The sequence below is a fragment of the Pinus tabuliformis genome, chromosome 9, assembly GCF_031772625.1.
Source record: "Pinus tabuliformis cultivar Carrire ecotype Pingquan chromosome 9, CPIR1, whole genome shotgun sequence".
NCBI classification, from domain to species: domain Eukaryota; kingdom Viridiplantae; phylum Streptophyta; class Pinopsida; order Pinales; family Pinaceae; genus Pinus; species Pinus tabuliformis.
The window spans coordinates 860,838,714-860,850,768 of record NC_142307.1 but is presented as its reverse complement, the minus strand read 5'-3'; positions in this window follow the sequence as shown (position 1 = coordinate 860,850,768).

Sequence of the window (12,055 nt, the reverse complement as noted above, 5' to 3'; positions counted from 1 at the left end):
ATTACTCATTATTTTTTAAAGAAAGAGAGAAAAGGGTTCATAATATTACTCATAAACTTTTATAGATGGTATTAATAGACGATTATTTATTTGTATATTTTTTCTAGATATTAAAATGTCAGTCTATATATATAGACTTATAAAAATAAAAAATTATTAGTTTTACATTCAACTCCAACTCTTATAGGGTTTGTTTTTGTTTGCATGTAAATTTTCGTAATGTAAAAATGTTAATATATTTATTTATATTACATTTAATTATTATTTTAGAAGGTATATAATTTTATTATTTATTTTTATAAAATTTAAAATTAATTAATTATATTAAAAAAATAAAAAATATATATATATATATATAAAAGTTATTTTTTTAATATTAGATTATAACATTTAACTAATATTATATTATAACATTTATGTAGGGAGAGTATCCTAGATGGAATGAATTTTAAATATGCAATAGTATCAATAGATTCTTTATACATTATCACAAATAACACGTTATTGTTTTAGAATTTTTGGGGAAAAAACATAATTTATATATAAACAAACTTTTAATCTAAATGTGTTTATATGAATATATTGCATTAATTTTTGAATTGAACATGTAACCTAAGTACAAAGTGGTTTGATCTAAATGGTGAAAAGTAACGAGCTTTTTATCTTTGGGCAAGGTTTAATTCCTACGAGGTCTTAGCCTAGAGTCATTGGGACACCTTGAGGTAGTGGTCGAACATGTAGTTGAGCCCAAGGAGAGATTATTAATTGGTCTTGTGACTTGTGTTCACATAAGTGGATTAAAGTTGACTGCCATGTCCTCCTTTCAAAATAGCTTTCCCCACTGTGTGTCATTCAAACAGATCTGTGTCACTGTCTCAGGATGTGGGAAATTAGATTTATGAGATGGCTTGGTACTACCAATAGGACGGTTCCACAAAATAAAAAGAGTAGCATGGGAGATCTGCACCATGGTTCAATTTTGGGATGTGGGTTGTGTTTGCAATACAACCCATTTTGCTAATAATTTCCGTCATCATTATGGTTGGCAGTTTGAAGGGCCATGGTCATTATGGGTTGGGGTTTTGGTTATTGATATCCATACTCATAGCTTCGTTAAAGCCACACCTTTCTAGATGGTTTCCTTGGTATGGATTTTCATATGTTATTTTCATGCTACATTTTCAACTGGTAGTGTATTTATTATGATTGTTTCATTAATATGTTTTATACATTTTCTATTTTGGAGGGTTATATCCATACATTGAATAGTTAGTATGACTCTTCTTCCATTGTGCGGGTCAAAATTACTTATGTAATATTGTTATCTTTTTTCTTTTGTCTACAAGTCGCATACTTCTTCTACCAAGTTCATGATCTTCGTTATAGGCACCAACCTAATGGAGACACCAATCCAGACTGCTACATATATTTCTAGGCACCAATAAACTGGACACACTAATCCTCTAGTGCATATTTCTCCAGTGCATCTTAATGCTCGCATCAAGAACATATGAGCTCATGCTCTCACATGAAAAATTGTCAACATATGGCCTACGAAAAAGGCCCTTATCCACTAGATTGCCTTGTGTTGGAAATTCAAGGACCATTCCAAGGTGAAAGTTGGATCCAAGGGCTTATTCACTATCATTTTCTCATCGGCAGAAGATCTCTTCTCAGTGATAGAGCATAACCCCTACTTATTCCACTTCATTACTCTCCACATGAGACAATGGGTAGAGTGCTTCAACCTTGATAAAGAGGATTTCTCTTAGGAGTTGGTTTGGGTTTTCCTATACTTGCTTCCATAAGAGTATTAAGACTTGGAAACCCTAGTTGAGATAAGCATCAATATGGGAAATTATTTCTATCTTTCAGATCAGATGAATCAAGGATGACATACCTCTTTTTCAAGGAGTTGTGTCTACATGAACATTTTAGATCCCTCCAAGAATCCATCAACCTTGAATCCAAATACGTTGACTAGATCCAAATTCTCAACTATGAGCTTGTCCCTTTCAAATGTTGGAAATGCCACAAACACAAGCATATATTTATATATTGTACTCTTAATGCACCCAAGAAGGATCCATCAGAATTGATAGCCAAGGAAGGACAAGGATTCATTAAAATACCCTCTAAATTTTGTTATAACAAGAAATACAATGCACCCTCAAACCCCAAGATGTAAGCTACCAGTAGTAGCTTTGAGGCTATAGATAATCTAGTGGAAGGCCAAGAACTCCCAAGCTCAATTGCAACCCATAAAAATAATTTAGAAACTGAAAAATCCCAACACATCGAAGGACGAATGATGCCCCTAATGACTCAATATTTTGAAAAGAACATGGATAAAGATGCCCCAAGCCATATTGAAGACTCCAGCATGATGGATGATGATGACTTACTAGAAATAAAGGGTTTAGACCTAATTGTCATGGAAGATTCTTCCAAGAGAAATGACCTGCAAGTAATCCCTCATAAACAAATTAATCTCATAGCAGTTGCACTCCAAAAGAAAAAAGCATCTTGCAAGTTGGGCATCCAAAGCGCCATTGCCAAGGACAATGAAAAATTCTCCAATGAATCAAAGAAGAAAGGCTGCAAAATTTATATACAAAGAATTGAATTGCTTTGTAGGAAACTCACTTGTTCAAGGAAATATAAGAAGATCCAAGAGATCTTCTTCTCCTCCCCCTCCATTTCCTTATGAAGATAATTTAATGGAACATAAAGGGTATGAACAACCCCTATGAGTAAGAAACACTCAGGTGGGGGATCCAATAGGAAACTTTATTCATACTTCACATCTAAGAATCAAAATGTTCTAGTTTAGATTTCGACAAGATATTTTCTTGAGCCCGAAGGAATGCCAATACCATCGCCTTGGATGTTGACAGAGTTGCAAGAGGTCTAGGCATAGACTAGAATCTTTCCCAATTAAACGCAAGCGAGATCAATTTACACCCTTAGTGAGTTTTATATATTTTTATTTCTTAGGGACAACCCTACATGGTTTTCTTTTCAATCTATATGGCCCTCAAATTCAACCATGCAAGCTAACAATAATGTACCACCTAAACTCCCTCCAATCAATGAGGGATCCACAAAAAAGGACAATATGCAAATATTTCAACGTGATCACCAATCTCAAAGAGAAAAAACGAAGTAGGGGAACTCTAGAAATAGAGTCAGAAAACATCAAAAGAATTCATTGAGGAGAATGATATAATATATCTTCAAACTATGGATGGACTATACACATGGAACAACAAACGAGGAGGAAAGGCCAAAATTTCTTCACACCTTGATCATTTTCTTGACTTAGAAACTATCATCACAATTGGAAAAATAAACAAAGTTGATATCCTCCCATCTATAGGGTCAAGACATTGGCCCATCTACAGGGTCTAACACAATATAGGAAAATCCCTCAAGAAGCCATTTAGATTCGAGCAATTATGGCTCACCTATTTGTCCATCATCTCTAAGCTTCAATCCTAGTGGGAATTTGTTAGAGCCAAAGAGGGATCTAAGGTGTACATCTTCCAACAAAATCTCAAACAAATAAAAATTCATCTTAAAAAATGGAAAAAAGAGGAGTTCCACAATATATTCCAAGAGAAGCACAGACTTGAGAAGGAAATGGAATCTCTAGAATAGGAAATGATCACCAATGGTTGGACCATAGACTTAGAGTACCAGGAAGCTTCCCTGATATCCAAACTAGAAAAAACACTACAAACAAGAAGAATTTTATTGGAAGAAGAAGTCCAAAATCAACTAGCTCAAAGAAGGCAAGTGAAAGCCTCCTTATTCCACTGCTCGACCATCCAACATAGGTATAATAATTGAATCACCTCTCTTTAACTAGAAAAAGGTGACTACATCGAAACCAAGATGCCTTAGTGCACTTCCACTCAAATCTTCTCACTGATCCTTCATCATGCCAACCGGATGCAATCAACGATATCACAACCAACATTCGCAAGCTAGTAATAGAGGTACATGATAAAGCTCTAACAAGGCTGATCTTAGGTGCTGAAGTCGAATATGCACTGAATCAAATGGTGGAAAGTAAATCTCCTAGCGTTAATGTATTCACAATTTCCTTCTTGAATAACTATTGGCATTTCCTTTAGGATGAAGTCCTTCAGATCATTGATGAATCTCGTTGCACCCACAACATTATCCCTACTCTCAATGCCACATTATTAACTCTTATTCCCAAGGAAGATAATGCCAACTCCCTTGGTAAATTTCGTCCCATATCCTTAAGCAATACTGTTTACAAACTAATCACTAAAGTCATAGCCAATCACCTCAAACACATTCTTCCCCTCCTCATTTTTCCTAAGAAAACCAACTATATCGAAGGACATTAAATCCTTGATGGAATCATTCTTTCCCATGAAATTATGCATTCAATAAAAAATATTAAGAAGCATGACATATAACTCAAGCTAGACTTCTCTAAAGACTTTGATAAGCTAAATTTCTGTTGCATGGAATGCATCCTTAAATCTTTCATATTCTGTGAAGAATGGATCAATTAGACATTATCCCTAATATTCTTGGATTTATTTTCTATTTTTGTCAATAGAACCCCATCTATCGCCTTCTTGTCATCTATAGGAATCCAGCAGGAGGACCCACTCTCACTCTTCCTATTCATTCTCATTGTTGAAGATTTAGGGAGAATCTTGAAAGTAGCCTATATCGATGGATCTTTAAAGGGCCTATACCTCCATGAAAACTCCCCTCAAACTTATCAACAATTTTTGGATGATACTCATCTAATGAACCATCCCTCAGTGCAAGAATCCATATCCATCAAGGAAATCCTCAACGTCTTTTCTAAAGCCTCCAACATGGACATGAATAACGAAAAATCCTTGATCTTATTTTTCGACATTCCTCCCATCACCCAAAGAAACATCCTAAGAATTCTTGGCTTGCATGCTTCCTCTCTTTCATTTAAATATTTTGGAGATCTCGTCACTGACTTAGCCATCCAGTATTCCTCCTAACGAGATCTCCTGGACAAATTGAACCGTTGCCTATCCAACTAGAACCTCCACTCCTTAAACTTAACCTGAATATTGGTCCTCATTAAAGTGGTGTTTCAATCCCTACCCCTATAAATATTATTTTTCCTATCTATTCCTAAATGGGTCTTAAACAACATCATATTCCTCCGGAAAAAATTTTTATGGGGAGACACCAAATACAAGAAAAAATGGCCCTTGGTCAAATGGGACATATTATGTGTAGCAAATTCCAAAGGAGGATTAGGCTTGCAAGATCCTGATATCATTAATAAAGTCCTTGGTTCCAAATTTTGGTGGGAATATGTCAACTACTCCATGGAACCATGGGCCCTACTTTGGAACTAAAAATATTCCAGCAAAAAAGAAAAGAAATATATGATTCCCTTCTCACTCATTCTGAGGGGCACTCTAATTTGGAACATGGCTACTGACATTGAAGAAAATGTGCAGGCGCAATAATTTTGGGAACTAAAAAATGGCAGAATAGCCATTTCTTGGGAGGATTCTTGGTAGCACCTTCCAAGCCAAGAGTCAAATCTCTATATCCCCTTTACAAAGGATTAAACTCTCCTTGAAGAAAAGACTCAAGTATTTAATTATTGGAATCACGAGAGTTATGGTCCCTTTAAACAGTGGGTCAACCCAACCAAATTGACATTAGATAATCACCAGGAGGACCCTCACCCCTATGGGGGGAGCTCTCCAGAAGGAGACTCAAGAGATCAGACCAGCAAGATACTCCTAGATTGGAGTACAAATTTATTGGATCTTTCTCTATTGAGAACGCCCACTCTCTAGTCCAAAAAGCTCCTCCCATGGATCTTGACCCTGCTTGGAAAGACTTGTGGAAGGTGAATCTTTGGCCCAAACTCATCACCTTCTTATGTTTGGTTCCTTAGAGACATATTCTCACATGGGAGAACCCCTTAAAAAGAGGATATGTAGTCTCATCATGGTGTTACATCTGTAAACAACACCTAGAATCCATCAACCACCTTTTGGGTTCATGCGAGCTAGGTAACACTTTATGGACCGAGATCGCTTTATTTTTTCATAAATTGATTATTGATATTGCTGAATAATATGGTCTCTTCGATATTGATCCAAATACCCCTTTCAAATCCCCATCCTTAATAAGTTATGGACCTTAACCCTTGAGCTCCTAGTTTGGGCATTTTGGAAAGAACGCAATCAAGCAACCTATTCATTGGAAAATACAAATACCTTCATGGCATTTTTCTCTAAATACACAAGAAATTGTAAAAAAATAGCGTTTATCCACAATTGGGATGTGAAATATTACCCCACTCGTCCCCTAGAAATTTCAATCCTATGTTGGTTCAACTTCTCTCATCCTCCCACCCTTCCTGCCCCTCCTTACCCACAACCCTTCTCTCAAAATCCTAACTCCTAGGCCTCTCTCCCTAATATTCACTTCAAACTAAATTTTGATGGAGCCTCGAAATGAAATATGGGTCAGGCTGGTATTGGTGGAGAAATTTGTGACAATAAAGGGGAAATCATAAGCATGTACTATGGCTATATACGACATGAAAGAAATAATGCAACATAATTGGATTAATTCAGGGACTCCTAACAACCCAAGATTGCAAGTTACTTCCCCTCATTTTTGAAGGGGATTATCAAGTGATAATTCAAATTTTCAAAGAGTTTCAAGTTGATTATCCTCCCTCCAAATGCTCAATTGGTTGGAGGATTGATCTTAGATCATAACAACTAGCCCAAATCCAATCCCTTTAGGAATCTATTATCTTCTCCCATGTTAGGTAGAAATCCAACTCATTTGAATACTTTCTATCCAACAAAGGGATCAAGGTTTGACTTCCAATCAGGGAAGTGCCCCTCAGCCCCCCCCCCCCCCCCTTCAAACTATGCCTCCCAATATCAAGCATTAGCCTCTCAAGATCTCAAGCCCCTAGATTCCGGTGGAAATCCAAATTATTGAGACCCCCATGGACTTAATGATGGTAGTACATCCATCATGGAAAGGGATTTTGATGGAACTCCAAGCCCATTTCTCACGGTTCCTCGAGAAGGGAGGAAGGGGGTGGTGTCAAGTCCAACCCTCTAAGTAATTTAAAGAACATTTAGCACATGTCTTCTCCACTTTTCCTTCATAGATATCATCCACCAATAAAACAATGGAAGCTGACACCATGAAATCCAATTATGGTTCCTGAGAAAAGGTATTCTCTCATTTTTATCTCATACCATTGTATTATGTTTCTTTACAACTATGGTATGAGAGAAAGGAAGGCCAGGTAGAGGAGGGTGTGGGCTGTAGAATTCCTGCAGAAACTCCGATAGATCTAGAATTCTAGTTAAATTAAACACAAGTAATTTTTTCATATTCAAGAGAGGAGAGAAAGAATTTGATCCATAAAATTAATGAACAATAGTAATACATGAGCAACCAAACCTCTAATCCCAAAGGGAGGTGGTTATATAGAAATTGTCGAAACTAGAAAACTAGGAAAAAATTAGTAAAAAACTAGAAAAGGCTAAGAAAAGCTAAAGGGATGCCTAAAATAGCAACAATGACTCAAGAAAACCTATGTCAACTATCAGCCACGAGGAAAGCATGAGAAGGGGTGCACTTCCCAAGGAAAGCAACTTTAAAACATGCTAAAATGGTTTGGGGGACCAAATCCCTTGATTTAAGGGGGAATCTTCATGTGGGGCGCCAATCCTCAAATAACTCAAGTGGATGAGGTGTGGTTAGGTGTGAACATGAAATTAGATGTCTAAATGGTTTAGGAAAGTGGTTGGACCAATATTTCCATAATATTAAGCCTTTAAAGGCAAAAAACAAGGAAAAGTTGGTCCACCGAGCTAGTTTACCAAAAACCAAGTGTGGACATGATTTTTAGTGCATGTGGCTAAGTCAAGGATACTTAGGCTAAAAAATAAATGTAGATGTTAGGATTATATTCCAGTACCCCCCTTTCATCCTAACTCACTTATCTAAATTGAGTCCTGGCTAAGATGCCATATTAGGTGCTCAAGTACAATAAATAAAAGATCCTCGTAAAATGAAGAAAGATGGAAAACCTCGTGGGAACCCACCCCCCCACCAAAAAAAAAAAAAAGGAGGAAAAAAGGGCTAAGTGGCCAGAAGGGCCTACTCAGCTGTCTCCACCACTCCAAGCACAACTCTCAGTTCTAATTTTTTTTTTTTAGTGAAAGACTTGGTGAAGATGTCTGCAACCTGCTACTCAGTGGGGTAGTACTGCAGTGATATGACTCGGTCACAGATCAGCTCGCGAATGTAATGCATGTGAATATCGATGTCTTGGTCCTCTACCTCTGAACTAGATCAATTGATATCTGAATGGACCCCTGATTGTAACAAAATATGACAGTCAGAAGTGGATATTGAATACCAAACTCGGAGAGAAGCCCCTGCAACCAAACAGCCTGTGTACCTACATTCACTACACCTTTATACCCTACCTCGACTATAGATAAAGCAATCGTGGATTGCTTCTTGCTAGACTAGCAAAAAGGCCCTGAACCAAAGCTAAAAACATAACCAGAGGTTGACTTGAGGTATGTACCATCACCAGCCCAATCAAAACCTATGTACCCAATCAGTGAAAGTGGGCAATCTGTAGCATAAAAGATACCAAAACTGGAAGTACCTTTCAAATATCTAAGGATTCTCTTTGCAGCTTTCTAGTTAAGCTCATGGGGCCCCTGCATATATCTAGAACAAACTACTACTACAAAAGATATATTAGTTCATGTGTGAGTAAGATACAACAAACTCCCAACCAATTGTCGATATAGTGTACCATCCACCAAAGATGTAGTACCCGCATTCTCAAATCTGATCCCCGAAAGAAAGGGAGATGATGCCGACTTGCATTCTGTCATCTGAAAGTAGACAAGTAGATCTGATGCATACTTAGATTGTGCCATCTTGATCCCTGAAGTAGACTGAGAAACTTCAAGACCAAGAAAGTAGTGCAACAGTCCCAAATCTGTCATGGAAAATTGATCGTGTAATGCTAATTTTTCCAAATCAATAGCTGAGGTAAGGTTCCCTGTCATCAGTAAATCATCTACATAAAGTACTATAAAAAAAAGGAATCATCATGTTGCAACAAATAAACATTCAGATTAGATTTTCATAGAATGAATCCAATGAAAAGCACGAAAGAATCCATCTTTGTATACTAGGCTCTAGGAGCCTGTTTTAGGCCATACAAATATTTCTTTAATCTGCAAATGAGGGAAGAGCTTTGAATGTATCCCTATGGCTGCTCCATATATATCTCCTCCTTGAGATCTCCATGAATAAATGCACTCTTCACATCCATGTGATGAACTTCCCATCTGCGAGAAGCAACAATGGCCAAAACTAATTGAATGGAGTCCATTTTTGCAACAGGTGCAAATGTCTTTCTGTAATCTATGCCATGTACCTGTGAGTATCCTTTTCAAACAAGTAGAGCTTTGTACTTTCTGATCTCACCATCTGTAGCAATATTTTTTCATTAGATCCATCGGCATTGAACAAGCTTTCTTCCTTTCAGAAGTGGAACCAAGTCCCATGTGTTGTTTTCCATGAGAGCATAGTACTCTTCATCCATAGCAACCTCCCAAAGCGGATTTCCAGCAGCCTCAAAGTGTGATTGTGGATCTAAACCAAGGGTCATATAGCAATTTATGGGAAGAAATGGTTCGGTGGCAGCCAGGGCTTGAGGAACCCCAAAAAACTGTGATCTAGTCCTTCTCACATCTACAGGATCACCGACTAGTTCACCCACATCTTGCAGGGTTTTCTCTGCCCAAGTTGGCAACTGAGTTGGAGCATCCATGACCTGCTCCTCATCCTCTGAATCATGCCCAAAATTCTTCTTTGATGGCTACTATAAAGTGCTCGAAGAAGTTTCGGACTCCTCATCAGTGGCAACAAACAGTTCCTCGGCAGGGTCTGCTGAAAAATCATGCAGTGATTCTTCTTCAAACTTCACACTTCAAGCTACAAGGAAATTTTTACTGTGAGAGTCTAGCAATATATATCCTTTGACACTGTTAGGATATCCAACAAAGATACATTCAAAACTTTGAGGCTCCAAAGCCTTCCTCTTATCTGTCAAAATGTGAGCCCATGCTCGTGAACCAAAAATGTGAAAGTGCGACACTTTCGGTTTCTTACCGGTCCAACATTCAAATGGAGTGGTGCCTTTGAGTGATTTGTGAGGAATGTGGTTCTAAATGTATGTTGCACAATTAATAGCTTCATCCCATAGCTTAGGAGCTAATGATTTGGACTGTAGCATACAATTGGCCATCTCTTTTAAGGGCCGGTTTTTCCTCTCCACAACACCATTCTACTGTGGTGTATATGGCACTGTGTGCTATAGCTGTATACTTGCATCAATATAAAGTTGCTGCACATATTTGTTGACATACTCCCCACCATTATCATTATGGAGTATCTTAATCTTACACCCAGACTCATTCTTAGCAAGTGCTTTAAATTCTATAAGGCATTCAAATACTTCCGATTTTAATTTCAGAAAAAATACCCAAGTAAAGCGAGAGATATCATCTATGAAGGTGAGTATATATTGAGCCTTAATGATTGAAGGCTGTGAGAATGGGCCCATGATGTCACTTTGAATTAGCATTAGAGGTGAAGAAGCTCTATGTGCCTTCCCTTTGTCAAACGTTTGCTCCAGATGCTTGCCAAGAATGCATCCTTGACATACACCGCTTGTGAATTTAATAGCGGGAAATCCTTCTACCATGTTTTCCTTGCTGAGTTGATGCAAGTACTTATAGTTTAGATGGTCAAATCTTTCATGTCATAACCTACTAATATCATTAGATTGTGACATAAATATAGTGCTAATAGATTTAGGAACAAAGTGGGAGAAGAAATGCAAACAAGAACCATGATCTGCAATTCCATGTGCAAGCTGTGAGCCCGTGGAAATGTTAGTAACCACTGCGGAGTTCAGAGTGAATTCCACCTTCCTTCCAAATCCGGAATGAGTGATATGATATATCGAGAGAAGATTTGCAGATAGCAATGGAACATGAAGCACATTTGTGAAGTAGCCCCCTTCAAGGTCTACAATTTCTTCTCTGCACACCTTTGCAGGTGTGACATCTCCCAAGTAAATTGGGGATCTAGTGCTTTCTTTGATGGAGGAAAATTCATATTTTGATGTAGCCATATGGTTCGATGCACTTGAATCAAGGATTCATGCTAATGGAGTGGATGTGACAGCCATTAAAGCATGACCATCTCGTTCTCTCCCTCTCCCATCTCACATTCTGTTATCATCCTTCTTCTTCGCATTCTCGGGCACGATGAGATTATGCTGCTGCAATTGCTTAGCCATCTCATCGATTCCTTTCCTCATGCAATTTTCTTCGAGATGAAAACCTTTGGAACAGTAGCTAAAAATTTTTCTTTCCTTATTCTTCTTACCCTTAAGAAAAGAAGAGCTCTCTGAAGATTGTACGGGTTTCTCCTTCTTCGATTCATTAAATTTACCCTTCCATTTTTGCTTGTCTCATCCATTGCTCTTTGGAGCATTAGTAGCCGCAAGTGCTTGGTTCTTTGAATGCTTGATGGCACCCATTTGGACTAACTTAGATTTATCTTGAGTCAATGCTACAATGAAGTCATTCAATGGAGGCATTTTCCATTTTTCCTGAGTCAATTTAGATTCTTGAGAAGACGATACAAATACGGAATAATCTAGGCCTAATTTCGAGAGAATCAAAAGGATGAGTTGATCTTCCTCTTTCTTGACTCCACATGCATCAAGCTCAACGAGGAGGGATTTAAACTTGGTGAAGTATTCTTGTAGGTTGATGAGATTATTTGGACTAAGGGATATGAGTTCATTCTCCAGTTGATGCACTGTCATTTCATCCTTCTTACCGAATAGTCCTTCCAATGTGGTCTAGACCGCATCGGGTGTAGTGGCTCCGCTGACATGAAAGAGGAGTTCTCTAGAAAT